We start from the raw sequence: 18,245 nt of genomic DNA on the forward strand, positions 1-18,245 counted from the left end.
AGCTGCGGGAACGCGGACGCCTCGCCGGAGGGGACGGCGGCTGAGCCTGAGCGCAGAGCTGGCCGGCCAGCCTGCTCAGAACCGGTCCACACCGGAGCCTGACCGATCCGGGCAGAACCGGGGCACTCGAGGAGTTTTGCACCGCGGAGGCTGCTCTGCTGAAGGTGAATCATCGCGTCCAATTGCCTTTCCCCAGAGAGAACCCGGGGGAGGGCGGGCGAGGAGGGTGGTGGGGGTGGGACGTGTGAGCGCGCGCGTGTGTGAAAAGGAGAGACGACGCGGGGCGAGAGGGAAAAAAAAAAGTCTTTCGCTCGCCGCTGAAAGCAAACAAATCGGGAGATGGAATAAGAGCGGCGATTGCTGGCTGGAGCCCGCCTGGATCTTCCTCGCAGCAGTCACGGGAGCGGAGCGCACCGGGCGCATCGCCGAGGACCGCCGGGGCGACCGCGGGCGCCGCCGGGGGCTGCGGAGACTTTGGCTTCTCCCCTCCCACCCCTCCTGGGTCAACAAACCTTTTGACTACTTTGACACTGTGGGATAAAGAACAGCGACCAGAGACCGGCCTCGCGCGCTTGCACCTCCCACTTGCTTCGGGGAGGGGACCCCCCCCCCCCAGCGTGTATGTGAAAGATACTGCGGAGCCCCCTTTTAGCCTTCGGAGGAGGCAGCACCCACGCGCGCACCCGGGGTCACACTCGCTCGCACACACCGGCGGACTTCAGGTCCCTATGCCCCTGGATGGTGCCCGCGGACCGGCATCTCCGAAGCGATGCATGAGCGGTAAGGCTGGCGTCGGCCCGCGGAAGCTACAGGACCATCGCTAGGTGCTGCCGCCACCGGGACGCCCGGCTGCAGGTAGGTGCGAGCCGCGCCTTCGGGAACCTTCCCGGGGGCTTTGGGGACCCCAGTGGCCACGCGAGGACCGTGCGCCCCCGCAGCCCGCGGGGGCACATCTCTTCCCTCGGCTTCCTCCAGGGCCCGGGGCAGAAACGAGCTCGCCCCGGGAGACCAAGATGAGGGTAGATGCGGTCCCGCAGCCCGCTCCCCTCCCCTCCCCACTCCCTCTCCCCCCCGCCCCGGACGGTGAGGACAGGGGTGGGGAAGAGGGACCACTGGAGGGGGACAGAGCCATGACAGGAGGCTTGGGGAGCAGGGCCCTCCCTTTCTTATTTCAGAAGGCGAGAGACCCAGGCGAGGACCCAGGTGGGGTTTAATTGGCTCGCTCACCAGTCCTGGCTGGTGAGCATTTGAGACTTTTCATGAGGAGTTGGGGAGGACGGGTGTGTGTGTGTGGGGGGGGGGCTTCGCAATCAAGGGAGAAATCAATGAAGACGGATGACGGCCCACGGAACGCGGCAGGTCGCCTGTCTGGAATACCTACTTTCTGTCCACTTCTGACTAGTTAATTCTCAGGCCTGTCTGCAGCGGGTGGGCGTTTCCGTGGGGCTATTGCTTCCTCTACCTTTAACTGTTTCCATCAAGAATCGCGTTCGTAAGTTCCGGAGCCTCACCCGCTTAAAGGTTCCTTTCGCTCTGGCAACAGACTCGTTATGACTGAATGAAACAGCTTTTTGTAAAGGCTACAACAAGAGAGCTTTTTCGTAAAGGATCTTTCAATGAAGAGCTTTCAGGAGGGGGAAAAAAAAAGGCACAGCTCTGGGGGGCGGGGGACTAATCTAATGGCTTTTCATTTCTTTCTGGGCAGATGTCTTCCACATCTTGTCAGTAGCACAGGTTTTTCTGCCCACCTGCTTTGCTGCCCCCCCGCCCCTTTCTAAAAGGCTAGGTGTCTACCAAGAGGTGTCTTCAGACGATGAATGGCTCTTTGCCATTCGTAAGCAAATGCCACATTTCCAGAAACTGCTTTTGCAAAGGCAAAGTTTGAGGTCCGTCGTCCTTTTTGTTCTGGAGCTGCGGGCTGAGCCATCCGGTCTCCCCTGGAGGAGGTACCATCGGCTCTCCAAGAGCCCTTGGGGGAGACCATGCTCTCCCGTCCAGTATTCCACTTCCTGGTCAGTGTTAAACAACTGCCTGAAGCCTTTGGAATTGAATGTGTAGTTACCACAGTGACCAGCCTCTCTCACCCTGTGCTTGATGAGTTCCTCTCAAGCCAAAAAGATAGAGGATAAAACACCCTCCTTTTGTGAGTGTGAAACCTCCTCTTGAATTTCAAAGTCCTTCCTGGGTTTGAAAACAAACAAACAAAAGCTCATCTCAAACCCCAAACCTGTGTTCTTTTTTTTTTTTTCCTTTACTCTGAAGAGCACCCTCTCCAAATCACTCAGTGTCTGAGGGTCCTTCTCAGGTTCTCAGGACAGGGTGAATTTCAATGACTGTCACCTGGCTGGTAATTATCTGGTTCCTGTCTGTCCAGCCAGATTGGTGTAGACATCACCCTTCAGACTGTTATCAGTTAGCACCTTTAAACTGCTCTATTAGGCGAGGTAACTTAAGACAATTGAGTAATTAATTTAAGGCTTCCATGTGAAGTAATAAAAGAGATTACTGGCAAAAAAGATTAAACATACATTTGACAGTTTAAAGAATGAGAGCATGGGGGATATTGTCTTTTCCCTTTCCATGTTTGCACATGTATGCCCAAACTGGTGAGTCCTTTACGATTTCAAAATCGGCACCTAACATCCGTACATTTCCAATAACAGATCAGACATACTTGATTTTTTTTCCTACTTCATGCTGTTAGGAATCTCTCCAGTCAATTGTTTGGATCTTGACCTTTTTAGAGTCTTAATTTAAAAAGCCATCAGTAACCACTTACAGGCCATCAGTAACCACACTGAAGCTTCTTTTATTCCAATTTTCCCAATTTCCAGTGCAAACAGCCGGGTTGTATTATATGCCTACGGTTTTGAGAGCGCTGTCCTTGCAAACCCAGTACTTAGGCACAGGGAGCCTTGTAAGAAGCACGCACCACACATAGTTCTGGTGCTGCTTTATTCAAAACGACGTTTGAAAAACTGAAAGTCTTAAAAAAACTGGTGAAAGTCTTGGTTATTTTCTTGCCTTTAAAAACAGTAGTCAGGCATGCTTAGCTTCATACTTACATACAGTGCTATTTGATTTAGGCTTCTTAAAGGGGAGTCAGGAGACCTTTGTGTCAAAGCAAATATATATGCTATATAATGCTACAAGTTATTCTGGAGGGGAGCGTGAGGGCTCTGGGTGTGTGTGCACGTGTGTAATTTTGAATTGGAAAAAACGTTAGCTACTTTAGCAATGACAAATTGGAGGGTAAAGAGGCTTGTGGACCTGAGTCAAAATGGATACAGTCTGCTTAGACCTTGCATTATCTGCATTACAGTATTTACTAACCACCAAGTTATAAAATGTGATGACATGGCTGTAAAGCAAGGTCTATTTTTAGACAGAGCCACTTTTCCCTTTTAAAAATTTATAAAGTGACGAAACTTTGGGGTGATATGATGTTTTAGAGAAGTTATTTGTCCTTATCAGAAAAAAATCTAGTAGTCCTGGATTTAATGTTTGTGGTATAGTGTTTTGATGGCCATCTTCAACGGCATTTTCATATGGAAATGTGCAACGTACATTTTTAAGGTTGACTTAGCATCAACTGAATCTTATGGCTTACCCTGTACAGGAAGGATAATCTTTGCCTCTCCAGCATTTACCTGGCATTTCTTATCATGCCTCTCCAAAAACAGTACTGTTAGATCATGTTCAAGTTGAGGTATAAATTGCAAACTGATGGACATTTACTAATAAGATTTGTCATGCATGTCCCAGACGAAGAACTCTCCAAAGTGCCAGTGGTTACTTCTGTTGTGTTTGAAGAGCTGAAACAATTGAATACAAACAGTTCAGTGGCTCCACTTTTAAGTCTGCAGTATTTTATTAGAGATGCCTCATTAAGTAGCATTATTCAGCAGCTGTTTTGTTCACTGAAAATTCAAGCAAAAATTAGGAACTTTGCCATATAATGCAGTTTTGTTTTCTTGGTGGAAAACTATAAATTGAGGTAAAAATAAGCGTCTAAGGTAGCCTGCTTTGATCTATGCCTGATATTTACAAATGCAATTCATCAATCTGTTACTAGTAGGGCTCCATCAAAACAAAGGGAAGAAATTCATTAATACCGACTGCTGCTAGACATGAAGGCCATGTAGGCTGAATCAACATCATTTCTGGGCTCCTTACTTGTCCAGTGTTTCACAGGATGTATCTTACTTCTCAGTCACTGATGTTGCGATGCCCTGGAAGACGTGGATTTACCATTTTCTTGGGAAATTCTTTGGAACCTCAGCTGGCGGACACTGAACTATTTAAACAGTCCATTGATAAAGAAAAGAGCAGGCATTTTAAGTTTGGAGTGTGGTCTGGAATGGTTTGTAGACAGGGAGGACTAGCAAACAGATGTAGAAGTTCGCTTCTGTTCTGCAGTTATCACGGGACACTGACACGTTACGTGGTTTTCCACGTTCTATTCATTCAGTACAGTGTGTTTTAGAGTTCTTATCATGAAGTAAAACTACTCATTTTCATCTTCTGCTTCTTTTTCTTACAGATATTTAAAGAGGAATGATCACTTATTAGAATATGAAGGAAGTAGAACTTAGATGTTTCTTGTGCATTATCTTTCTACATAATCTCTATATCCCTCTCTATGTGCAAGTGTTTTTAGTGGTGTTCATGTAAAATACTGATTTTGTGCTAAAGGAGGCAAGAAACCTCTATTAAAGGTCTTTATATATCTAGTTTTCCACTAATTTATATGATGACCTATAGCACAACCGCATGTACAGTTTAACAAGATAATTTATAATTAGTTTTACACTTTGATCCATTGTTATACACAGCATACAGATTTTTGTTTACTCTGAGATAATTTTATTGACTAAGTTACAAACACAAAATATAAAAATCAGTTTTTCACTGTCTGTAGGGGCATCTTGGGAAGTGTTGATTGACAGTAGCAGTGAGAATTCCAACACATTTTAAAGCATAGGATATATCTACATATTACTTTATTAAGCATATTCCTCCCCAGTTCCAATGTAAACCTGACTAGTCACATTGAAACATACTATTGTGATTTGTAAATGGTGGTTACAAATCAGCTACATTGATATTATCCTCACACCTGTATTAACGTTCTAAAACCCACCTACTTTCAATGTGTGTATATCACATGTATTTGTTGGATCTCACTGTAATAATAGACACACTATTCACTAGTTCGGTATCAATTTGGCAATTGATTGGCATTGCCATCAGAAAATATACAACCTAGTTTGCTTGAAAATCAGATGGATAGTGAATACACAATCTGTAAGGAGACTGTTCTAATTTGCTCACAATGATCCACATGAGGCCTGGGATGTAAGTAAGGAATCCAGAGTATACTTGCCTATATTAGATGAAGCCCCGTTAATCTTCCTTCAGTCTCCTAAATTATTCCATAGTAGCTGTAATTGTTTTATGATTTCCCCTGAATGGCCAGTTAGCAAAGGTACATTTCCCTTTCCCCTAGCAATAGTACATCTAGTCATTCAATTAAATTTATATTTGTATTGCTTTTTCTATGCGGTAGATTTTGGAAACTCCTTACCGTGAGATTCAATAAGGCAATAACGTTGCATTCCAGCAATTACTATGATGGCAAATTCAGTACTTGGCAAAATGGAGACAACCAGGCAAATGCATCTCCTTTGCTCTTAATCATGGGCCTTGCAGAACCAAACCGTACACACAAAACCTAGAGAGCTCCAAGTAGCTTTTGGATGACAAGGCTTGTTTTACTAAATATTTTCATGTTTTTACTTTTCCCCCTACAAACCAGTCAGTGTATAATTGCTTGCATGTGAATGGGCAGCTGTGTTGCCCTTTAAAGGTCATGCAAAGATTCTAAACCTTCCAATTTGCAGTGTTAATTGCCTATGACCTCCTGTTGCTGCACATGAAGCTTTCTGTTGAGTTTAATAGTTCAGAACAGCACTTTGCTTTCTTTGGTGAGCTAGGCATCTCTTTATCAACAAATGCATAGACATATCCATAGTGAGCGCTAGATAGAAGATTTTGGGACAGTACATTTGCATTCTGGAACTCAAGTTTCAAGTCACAGTGGCCTAGGCTGGTGAGGAGACAGGTTCCTTTTAGAGCAAACCAAAAACCCTATGATTTAAAATTTTCCTCTATATGTGCAAATGCTGCCCTGGTATTACTTCATTTGAGGCTTAGTTCTTTGTCTTTTTAGAGTGTCTATTTTTTAAAGTAAAGGAAATTGTACTTAAATATTCAAGAAGTAAATATGCTCCAATTTGTTTTGTCCTGGCTTTATAGTCTTTGTCATTGTGGACTGGACATACAACCAAAAAAGCTTTGTTGTGTGTGTGTATGTGTGTGTGTGTGTGTGTGTGTGTGTGTGTGTATGTGTGTGCATTAGAATCCAACTAACAAAGTGTCAGCTGTGTGACATCAGATTTTTTTTTTCTAGAATATTTTCCTTTAGAGGGCATCTCTCAAACAAATTTTACTTCAACAGTAGGGTGTTATACACTAGCAGAATGAATGTGTGGCTGCTCCTGTCAGGTGAAAATTCAGAAATGGTCAATTCAGAACATTGGAGGAAAATAACATACATACATATACAAACCATACATACATTATACATACATACATACAGGCATACACGCATACACACATACATGCACACACAGATGCACACAGGCACACACACACACACACACACACACACACACACACACACACACACACACACACATTCTCTGTTAACTCATGGGTAGTCCCACGCTCACAGAGGCACGACCTAGTATGATCTTATTTAAGGTGGGAAACCCTGAGTGCTGTTTCTGTTTCTGCCTTCTTACACGAGTATGGCGAATTTGAGCCACTCAAACCCGCTGGTTCTGGAAAGTTCAGATTTCTCCTGAGAAATGGCCAGCACACATTGTGACAGAGGTAGGGTCATGCTCTTGTTTGTACTTTGCTTCAGAAATTTGAGTCAAATTGGGTGAAATTGCTGCAACTTTAGTTCTTTTTTTTTTTTTTTTATGGCAGACGAGAAGGAAGGAAGTAGATGATCTATATTTGAGTGAGGCAATCCAGAGGTCAACAGGGGGGTGAAAAGGCTTTGGAGCCTCTTCAGCTGGCAAACAGAAGCCCCACTTGGGGAACTTTAAATTTTAGGAAAACATTTAACCTAGGTATTTCTTTTCTTTTTTTGAGCTTTAGTTCTTAGACTGCTCCGTGACAGTAGTTTCCTGCTAGAATATTACACATCTACTATTATTACAACCCCCCCAAAACTCTTCGGACCCATGATTGGTGAATTTATAAATTTATGTTCAGAAATTAGGTCTGAAATTTAGACTTCACTATTTGATGGCTTAGTTGGTCCTCACATCATTCGTGCAGTGGTGAACAGTCATTAGCTTGCTGTTTTGGTTAACAGATAACATATGTAAATAACTATTATCACACTCATGTGGGGCAGTGGTAAGAATGCCGGAGATTGTTTATGCAGCTCAAACCATAGGTCACCGTGGGACCATAAGAGTGTCACTTCATTCCCGTGGGCCTCAGTTCCTCAGCAAGGTGTCTCTTCAATGGAGCCTGCCAGACAATTCAAGTTGTTGATGGTGATGACCGCGGTGAGGCCATAACATTGAATCAGATGAAATCTTGCGATTCACTTTAAGTGTCTAGTTTTCATGGTGCTCTTTTATTGTAAAATCAGTTATGGCAGGCCACAGGTCTCGGGTTTGTCATGGTTACATTTTCCTCTGCTGCTTATTTTCATCGTCACTAAATGTAAAATGGTTTGGTTTGATCAACCCAAGTAGACGTTAGGTCAGCAGACCAATCATCACGTATTATATGATGATGAGATACATTCATTCAAAATCTTTAAGAAATTTAATGACCCTTAGGAAAGTCCATTTATTCGGTAAGTATTTATTTACTACTGCCAGTCAATTTGCTATAATAAAAATACCATAGACCAGGGGGCTTACGTGTAAACATTTATTTTTCATAGGTCCAGGAGCTGGGATTTCAAAAGCAAAGTATGAGCGGGATCTGTCTGGTAAAGGTCTGTTTCTGGTGAAGACAGATACCTTCTCAGAGGGGGGGGGGGAGAGAAAATAGAGAGATAGAAAGAAAGAGAGAGAGGGAGAGAGAGAGAGAGAGAGAGAGAGAGAGAGAGAGAGAGAGAGAGAGAGAGAGGGCCAATCTAAATTATGCCTCTATTACAGGGACATACTTCATGGGGGGGGCTACAATCTTAAGACTTAATTAGCTAACAAACTCCCCACTTCTAAATATCACATCAAAGATTCAGGCATCATTATGACTTTTTAGGGGACATAGACATTCATTATATGAGCAGCAGGCACCAACTGTGTTACTGGTTTACCTCAACAAGAAAAAAAGAAAACCACCCAACTGTCTGGTCTGCCCTCAAGGAATTTTCCGTTTTGGTAAAATCACCTAGAGTTTTGAGATGACTCCAAAGGAATGGCTGAGCAATGCACTGCTCTGTACCTGCTTTTGCTGGTCATTCTATATTTTTAATCGCGAAGAACAGCTCCAGAAAGAGCTAGCCAAAATAATGAAAATATTCGAGTCAGGTTGGATTGTGACGGAAGACAGCATATACTGTGTATTTAAAATGAAGTCGGTAGTGCTGCGGACTGACGACAGCTCAAAAAGTCTATCAGCAAAAGGAGTGACTCCAATCGTCATTCCCTTTCCTGGATTACGCATGTTGAGTAGATCAGAGACATGGCATGGCCTAGAGGGAGTGCAAATCCAAGTGCCTGTTGGAGTCAGGCTGAGAATACAGATAAGTGAAAGGGACCAAGTAGAGGATGACAAACAGCCACGGACAGTGTTGGCCGTGCTGCTGGGGAGAAGTTAGGGAGTAGTGGAGATTCTGGCTAACATCTAATGGAGACAGCCGAGACTTGGCATGGACATGCTGCTATGATGGGATGGGTTTTCTGAATTGCAGAATAGAATTTAGATGCGTCGACTTTTAAATGGGAAGGTTCTGGAGTTTATACATGATGACAATGAATTCAAAATTTGAGATAACTTATTAGTCCAGAGATATATCTATAGGGCTGTATGCATGTGAAGGACCACGAGTGTGCCATTGTCAACAGAGGGGTACACAGAGACAAGTTAGGGAGATGTGTACCAGCTCTCTGTCCTCTCCAACTGCAATCTCCCAGCTCTACTTGTAGACTGTGGTTGACAGGAAAAGGTCCAGTAGGAGGAACAGAATGAGACAGATGAGTGACTCAATTTGGCCCTAGTATTTAGTTTTATTTATTCAGATGACTCTGTATTTGATGATGAACTCACTCTAAGTTGGTACCCAGGTAACAGGGTAAGACGGTACAGAAGTCCCTCCACCTTGCATTCTTGCTGAGGATATTTTAGGTTTAACTTGAGTTTGATCTCCTTGATGAAGAATCCTGTGGAAAATTACCCAACTCTAATCTAGGAACCCGAGGTCAAGATGCATCAACTAACTTACTTTAGCTTCTGTTGAATGGCTGGCTTGCGCAGAACCCCCCCTCCAGCTAACCGCTTATCTTAGCTTCTGTTAAATTGCTTGCTTGCTCAGAACCATCCCACTCCAGCTGACTGTTCCCCCATCGCCACCCCCAACTGCTTATCTTAGCTTCTGTCAAATTGCTTGCTAATTTGAGGCTACTACCCTCTCTCCACTCCCCACCCCCTCCACCTGCCCATCACTTCCCGAAGGTGCTGAGCTGGATGTCAGGACAAGATTTCTGCCTTCAAAAACCCTGTACTCTGGACACTTGGTGCTACCCCGAATACCTGAGTGTCGTCCCAGCCAGCTGGAATAAAGACTTTTAACTGGCTATGAACTGTGTCTGAGTGGTCATCTCTGGTGGGCTCCCCAAGTCTTCAGAGATGTACCAGGTATATAGAAGTTTAAATTTATGTCAGACACTTGGAATGGGCTGTGTAGTTCTATGATACCTCCTTCTTCCTTAGGACATTGCCTCTTAGCCTTCTCTATGCAGACACAAATCCCATGGAGGAATTCCCTTCAAGTGTAAATTCTGAAATAGGGCTTGAGAATCTGTATTTCCAACAACTTCTCAGGCAAAAGCTCGTCCTGTTAGTTGGTGGAGTACAGTTTATGTTGTGAGACTCTGGACGGTTTTTTAACTGCTGAATATTGTTCCAGGCATTGAGAAAGGAGGACGGCAACTCTTACCTCTGACAGATTCCTCCCCATGGTGAGCAGGCTGAACCTGCTAATGACTCAGCACTTTGCTCAGAGACTCTGTGAGGGCAGAATTAATAAGTTTTTTGGCTACTTTCTAGCTTTCTAGTTAGAAAACACACTATTCCCCTAAAACACAAATCAGAAATTGTCTGTTCTTTATACAGGAATGATTTCTTACCATTTGAAAAAATGAATTTGTCTATTTCATAGCCAGGTCATTATGTGATATATGGATATATTCTACCCTACAAGGATAATATTAGCTCTTTAGATCATTTTTGGGAATTTCAGGAGCAACTGCCTCCTTTTAAAGCTTAGATGTCAAGGTTTGGTCACAGTCTCTGGGTTCTGGTTCTACCTGAGTAGTATTGTGAGTAGTGCGAAGGCGGACGTGGAAGACTGGCTTTCATGTGTGCTCTCTTGGCTGCTCCCTGAAAGTGACCGTCTCTTTGTAACAGAGCTTTGAGTTGAGTGTGGTGCCTCACATCTGTAATCCCATTACTGGAGAGTGGCCGAGGCAGGAGGATTACTGGGAGTATGAGGCCAGTCTGATATGAGGACAGCCTGGTTTCAGGGTGAGACTCCTGTCTCAAAAACTGAAAGAAACATCAACTATCTCCCTCCTCCCCAACAAATAGCTCTGCTTGGCTGTATTTTAAATAACTTTCCTAAAGTGGCTTCTTTAGGGTTAAAGACAAAATACTTTATGGTTTAGTGATTCTGAACTTTTTGTCTTTTACGATAGTGGTGTTTCGTTTCCTAAGCCAGATATGCTAAGGCCGGGAAGTATCAGAGCTCACATGTCTTCTGCTGTGTGACCTGGTTCTCACGTCACATGCTTAGCGCACTGGGCAAAACATTGGTCATCCATTTTATCAGAACTCTGGAAATTATTATGTTTATATACGGCAGTAAACCGTCAGTTGGGGTGCATGGAACAATTTGTTCTATGCTCTGATTAATATAGTTTTCAACATTTGTGTGCTAACTCTTATTCATTTCCTTCTAAATGTTTGTAAGCTTCTCGTTTGTAGGCTAACTCTGTTTACAGCTGTGCAGTGCATGGAATTACTTTACCAAATCCGTTGAACTGTAAGCTCTGGGGCAAGCATGTCTGCATCTTAAAAAAAATTATTTATTTTTTCATTTTATGTGCATTGGTGTTTTGCATACATGTAGGTCTGTGTGAGGGTGCCAGATCCCCTGGAACTGGAGTTATAGACAGTTGTGATCTGCCATGTGGGTGCTGGGAATTGGTACCTGGTCCTCTGGAAGATCAGCCAGTGCTCTTAACCTCCAAGTCATCTCTCCAGTCCTGAATGTCTGCATCTTATTTCTCTGACTTAGGGTTTAGCATGGCATTTGGTACATAATAGATAAACTCAACGGGAAGGTGACTATTACTACATATTGATTAGAGTCTAACTTTGGAACACCTCCTTAATGTGTAAGGGAGTGTTTGGGGAGTAACTTTCATTTATTCTAAGTGTGTGCATGTGAGTGTGTGAATGCGTGTGCACATGTGAATGAGTGGATGGACTTTCCATATTTAAGTTGACTTTAAAAATATTTATTTCTCAGTCTTAAAGTTGAATAGGAAAGGCAGGGAGTGTGGGAAGGAAAGGGGCGGGGGTGCTTAATCGGCTCAAACTACATCGTAGAAAATTCTCCAAGGATTAATAAAAATGTACCTGTAAATGAAAGAAAAATATTTATTTGTTCATGAAAGGTAATGGTGAAAATGAAGATAAGCACACTGATCCCAAATTCCATTCTTTATATAATTTCATGTAGCCTGTGGACTTAGAGATGGCATATGCTATGATCCTGCTGTTACATAAATTAAAAATTGAATAATATTTGTCAATGCCAAATTTAAGTGTTGTTAGTCATATATGGAATATATTTTGATTGATCTTGCCACTAATTTGACTCATCACTCATTAGGGAATTTAAACCCATTTATTCTTATTTACATAATTACCATTTTCATGAAAAGATAGTTTTTTTTTAAACTTTGGTAATATTACTGAATGTATTATCATTGCTCTTGGCTTCCATGTTTCCGAAACATTTTGTTGTTATAATTCTGAATTCTATTTAGTACAGACAATATGCTTTCAGATATTTATTGATTTTGTGTTAGCCATTCTAGGTTAAATAAAGCTCTTAAATGCCTGCTGCCATATAAAATTTCAAAAAAATTAAAACTGCCTATATTTGGTTATTAAGAAAAGTAGCATATTTAATAAAATCTAAAAGGTCAATTACTTATATAATAAAATTTAAAGCAGAATATTTTTGAATTTTGTTTAAAGGCTTGCTTTACAGCTGTCTGTTGTATTGTGTTCATTGTTTGGAGTGTAAGATGTGTTTTGTGGATTTGAACGGTTATGAAGACAGACAATAAATTGAATGGACCTTACCTTCTTCCTGTGTTGTCTAAAAACGTTCAAACTTACATAGCTAAATCTAAGGTTATGAAGCCGGTGTGCTACTGTGGAACTTACTGGAAACCAGGTGTCCGCTTTCCTGTCCTGACTCAATTCCAACAAGATATTAGTGAGAATTTTAGAATGATTTCAAAAATCAATAACAGGAATTAATGAGGCTTCCTGCACATAGGTGACTTATATCTCAGAGCAGTCAGTGTCTGTTTTCCTTCCAAGAAGACTGAGTGAGCACTGTTCTCCTTTTCCTAGGAGCCGATTTCACACCCTGTTTAAGCGGACTTCAGAGCTCGTGGCTAATATTTCACTTCGTATTTTGTGAAGTCTGGAGACACCAGGGTCTCCAGACAGATGAAATGGGAGGCCGGAGTTAAGTGAGAGGAATGAAATGCAGGCTTACTAACTGGCGAGCAGGCATGGCCAAGGTGGCGTGGTTAACATTCTGAAGGGTATGACCCAGAAGAGATATTAAGTAGGAGGCCAGATGGAGGGAGATGCAGGGAGAAGAGAGGGGTCAGGGCGAAAACTGTCGTAGCTTGCGCTTTTATACAAAGGAAAGAGCTAGTCAACCTCTGAGACGCAAGAAGCTAGACCTAGAATACATTTATTGTAAAATAGCAACCGAAGCCAGACGGCAGAGGAGGGATGCGTTGTGTCAAAGTGGATTTCCTCCTCTGTGTTGGGTGAAATTCTATCCAGGAATAAGAAGTTTCTATCAAGGGCCTTTCCAAACTGCATGTCTGACCTTGTACCAGCTAATTGTCAGCCTTAAGAAGGTGATGGCCAAACACCCTAATTGTTGTGCTAGAAACCTCATCCAACTACTGAGGGATCTGGATGCAGAGATCCATGACTAGGCCCCGGGTGGATCTCTGGGAGTCCAATTAGCGAGAATGAGGAGGGTTTATATGAGCGAGAATTGTTGAGACCAAGGTTGGATAAAACACAGGGACAAATAGCCAAATGAATGGAAACACATGAACTATGAACCAATGGCTGAGGGGTCCCCACTGGATCAGGCCCTCTGAATGGATGAGACAGTTGATTGGCTTGATCTGTTTGGGAGGCATCCAGGCAGTGGGACCAGATCTTGTGCTCATTGCATGAGTTGGCTGTTTGAAACCTGGGGCCTATGCAGGATTGTTTGGCTCGGCCTGGGAGGAGGGGACTAGACCTACCTGGACTGAGTCTACCAGGTTGACCTCAGTCTGTGGGGAAGGCTTTGCCCTGGAGGAGATGGGAATGGGGGGGGGGTTGGGGGGAAGGTGAGGGGGACGGGAGGGGGGGAGAACAAGGGAATCCGTGGCTGATATGTAGAACTGAATTGTATTGCAAAATAAATTAATAAAAAAAAAAAAAAAGAAGGTTACTAAACATCTTTGTCCTGTTTTCTCACGGGCGCGTGAGATGACAGGATGTCATGACGACTGAGATGCCAGGATGGTGATGAGTTACTGATAATCTTATGCGCCCATGCTCCTCCTATTCTGTCATTTGGCTGTATCTCAGCCACTGTCCATTTTGACTCCTTGTCTTGTTAAAATAATTTTGTAAGCTGCTTATATTTTTTGCCAAGGTGTCATTTTGTACGTGTTTATGGGGGGGGCACAGTGTGTTGTTTAATCCCTGTAGGCAATGTGTGATGACCGAATCAAACCAAGGAGAAGACCCATTGACCTCAAGTTTTATAATTCCTCTGTGGTAGGGATAGGAAACACGCTTTCTTGTAGCTATCTTGACACAGATTTAAGAAATTATCTGTAGAAACTTTATCATATGACAGACCAGCAGAGCTTATTCTCTTCTAATGCCTATCAATTTTCAAAGTAGTTTTTTCTTTTAACCCAATTGTTTTCCTCTCTCCATCTGAGACCCTGGCGGCAAACAGTCAGACGTTCTGGTGTTGTCCCATAAATCCTTGCAGATCTGCTTCTCCTCAGTCTTCCTCATCCTTTCTTATTAAGCCTGGGCAATCTTTAAAACCAGACTTTTTATTATTACTTCAACTGGCACATATTCATAAAGATCTATAAGAGCATATATTAGATATACTCATAGATGCATACATGATATAGCCATCAAATCAGCATAATTACGTATTCGTCTTAAACACACAGTTTGTAGCAAGGATGTTTAAAACCTTCTTTTCTATTTTGACATACATATATAACACTTCATGCTAAGAGAACTTACTATCCTCTGAAACTGGGTACGGAAGCGTCTTGTTTGACTGGAACAGTTCCACTGTCAACCACTCCTGCCCTACCCCTCTGCTCCTACCTGTCCTAGCCTCTGGTAACCACCCTTCTCTTCTTCATTCCGTGAGACCCAATGTTTTCCGATCCCACCTTCACATGAGACCATGCAGTGGTGGTTTACACGTCACTTATTTCACGCAGCGTGATCTTCTCCAAGGCTATACTGTTTTAAAAGAATGGATTCCATTGCGTGTTTCTCCCATAGTTAAGACTCGTTAGTTCACGGATGGGTTGGTTAGGCTGATTCTATATCCTGGCTATTGTCAACGATGCTGGAATGGATACTGGAGTGCAGAAGTCTCTTCAATATAGTGATTTCGTTTCATTTGGCTGTATAAACACTAGCGGGGCTGCCGGATCACCTGACAGTTCTATTTTTAATTTTTTGAGGAACCTCTATACAGTTTTCTGCAATGGCAGTGTCAATCTGCATCCCTGCCAGTAGTATGTGAGGATTCCTTTTTGTCTCCACCCTCGCCAGTTCGTTATTTTTGTCTTTTTGATAATAGCCATTCTAAATGAGGCGATATGGCATCTCATTTGGTTTTTTTTATTGTTATGATAAAGATACTGAGTTCAGCTTCATATACCTGTTGGTCACTTATCTATCTTTTTTTGAGAAATGTCTGTTTACCTCTTTTGAATAGTAATACACCAGGTTTATTTGGTTTTGGTATTGACTTGATAGGCTATGAAAATTTTGAGGTCAAACAATGTTTTGGATTCTTCACCCTGTCTCACCAAAGCCTAACCTTCCATGAGGTGGTTAATAAATATTTTATTAAAGGATGTTTAATTTTTTCTTTTTTTTAATTAAGAAAATTTTTTCATTCATTTTACACACCAATCAAAGATCCTCCTCTTCCCTCCTCCTACCCCACCCTCCCCCCATTCTGATATTTTAAACTTATTTTCCTTTTATTTCTACAATAATTTCTAGAAGCACAAGGAATAACTAACTATATTTCACAGTACCGTCTTACTTACAAAATAGTTTAATGTACATAATTTGACTTGGTACTATGAAATGCCCGAGTGAATGAGGAAAGCTCTTCCTAATTCCACAGAGAAATGTAGTCCTACAATTCAGGAGTACTAGGGCCTGGTTAGAATTCCAAATGCATCTGTTGGAAGACCATTCTCCATGGGTCTGCCAGGAAAATCACTGTCCCACAATGCATGTAAGAATGCTAAACAAACAAACAAAAAAGAAGTCGTCACTGTTGGAAGATGATGTCTCCACTCTCTGGTGTAATAAAAAAAAAAAAAAAAACTTCTACGGCTCATGAAGATCTGCTTGTCGTCCATTTTAATGACTCTAGTTCCCCGAGTTCATTATTCCTCAGTTATGACACCCACGAACAAGTGAAGCATCATAGCTATGTGACTTTCAGACAGGAGTAATTCAAAGGTGACCGGCGAATAACAGTGCCCTTTGTCTCTGACCAAGGAGTCTTGGTCTGTGTGTCTGGCCACACAGTGTTTATGAAATATAGTACATTTACTTGTCAGTTTGCAAGTAGGATAAAATAAATACAGACACTCGGGAGACAGAGGCAGGCGGATCTCTGTGAGTTTGAGGCCAGCCTGGGCTACCAAGTGAGTCCCAGAAAAGGTGCAAAGCTACACAGAGAAACCCTGTCTCGAAAAACCAAAAAAAAAAAAAAAAAAATACAGACACTGCACAGTTCTTCACAATATCTCTTATTGTCATGTCGGAGCAGAGCTGTTTACTTGCCTAGTTTACACATTGAGCCACTCTTGATAAAACTGTTCCGTAGCGAAGTGACCTTTATACTGCCATCAGACTCTATGTGCCACATGTCCCTTTCTAGGCTCATCCTCCCGTGGTGACACTTTGAAAGGTACTTTTGGTGATAGTATAGAGAATGGACTGCATTGGGTGGTGGGGGCACTGCAGGAGAATTACCTGGAGAGCTATTTCATTGACTTGGGTGACAAGTGGGGAGAACCTAAAAAAGAAGGATGTGGGAAAAAAGGAGGAAAAGAATTTGGAAGTAGGAGAGAGTTCTGATCACAGCCAATCTGTGAAGAGAGTAAGGAGCCACAACTGAGTCTTGGCTTACGCAACGAGTGGTTAGAACGTAATGGCCCCCCAAGCTGCCGTGTTCTCCCTAAATGAAGAGAATTGCCAAAGACTTTAAGCATTTGGAGTCTGAGCTTGAGCCGGAGCTTTTTGTCTTGGGGATAGCTGAGAGGCAACGGAAGTGAGCAGTGGAGACGGGGATGTGGCTCAGAGTACAGGATTGGGATTGATTTAGAAGGTTCCAGCTGCAACCTGTACACTAGTATGTGAAAATACCAAGAGAGCCCTGAGGAACAATAACATGGATAAAAGAACCCCAATGTTCTCAATGCCTTTAGGAAGAGTTATTTTTTTTCCCCGATTTTCTCTTCTTGATTTTTTTTTTTTTTTTTTGTCCAGCTTGATGTAGTCTAGTCTCACAGTCTATGGGGTCCTTGTCTGTGGCCAGGAGCTGCTTCCTGAAAGGCTGATGATAACAGCAGGAAGGGAGCCAGGGAAGAAAATAGGGTGAATCCCTGAGTTTTGTGCTTTCGGGTTTCTCCTTGTGAGCTCAGGAGCATCCGGTGCACCGAGGCCATGCGTCTGCCTAACTGTCTTGGACAGAAGTGCTGTGAGGGAGAAAGGCCTTCCCTGTAGTCCTTGCTTTCTATGGAGATCTATAGACATTTGAAAATTTAAACCTGAGCGTGAACACCGTGACAAGCACCATGGTAAATAGTTGTCCTCAGCTGTCTCTTTTGGCCCACACAGTAATTACAGAGGAAGGTGCTACTTTAGTCCCAAATAACTTTCCTCTACACAAGTGGCGTGAGCAAGCCCACACAGCTTTTAACTTCCCTTTTGGAACAGAGTCTTACTTTAAAGATTTATTTGCTCTTTTATATGCATGAGTATTTTGCCTGCATGAATGCGTAAGTACCATATGCGTGAAGTTCCCAGGGGAGGCCAGAAGAGGGCATCAGATCTCCTGGAACTGGAGCTATGGAGGGTTATGAGCAGCCATGTGGATGCTGGGAAACAACCCCATCCTCTGCAAGAGCAGGCACGTCTCTGAAGCCCTGAGCCATCTCTCTAGTCCCTGGAGCAGAGTTTTAACCATAAATACTGCATCTCGATGATGCTCATCGGGGGAAAAAATTACTTTTATTTTTCTTTGCTTAACCTGATGCTGATTAGAGAACTGTCTTGGTTCAAAGTATTTATATCTGAAAATTCCAACTAGG

The 18,245-nt window shown here is 42.8% G+C and overlaps 1 protein-coding gene across 1 annotated transcript in view; it reads left to right on the forward strand.

Moving 5' to 3' along the window:
• Window positions 1–245: 245 nt before the first annotated feature.
• Tafa2 (TAFA chemokine like family member 2) overlaps window positions 246–18,245 on the forward strand; it is a 446,228-nt gene continuing 428,228 nt past the window's right edge. The window contains exon 1 of the mRNA XM_052753500.1: window positions 246–855. The gene's annotated coding sequence lies outside the window, so the exon portion shown is untranslated. The remainder of the gene's footprint in view (window positions 856–18,245) is intronic.

This window comes from Peromyscus californicus, unplaced genomic scaffold (genome assembly GCF_007827085.1).
Source record: "Peromyscus californicus insignis strain IS unplaced genomic scaffold, ASM782708v3 Scaffold_24__1_contigs__length_46423439, whole genome shotgun sequence".
Classification (NCBI taxonomy): Eukaryota; Metazoa; Chordata; class Mammalia; order Rodentia; family Cricetidae; genus Peromyscus; species Peromyscus californicus.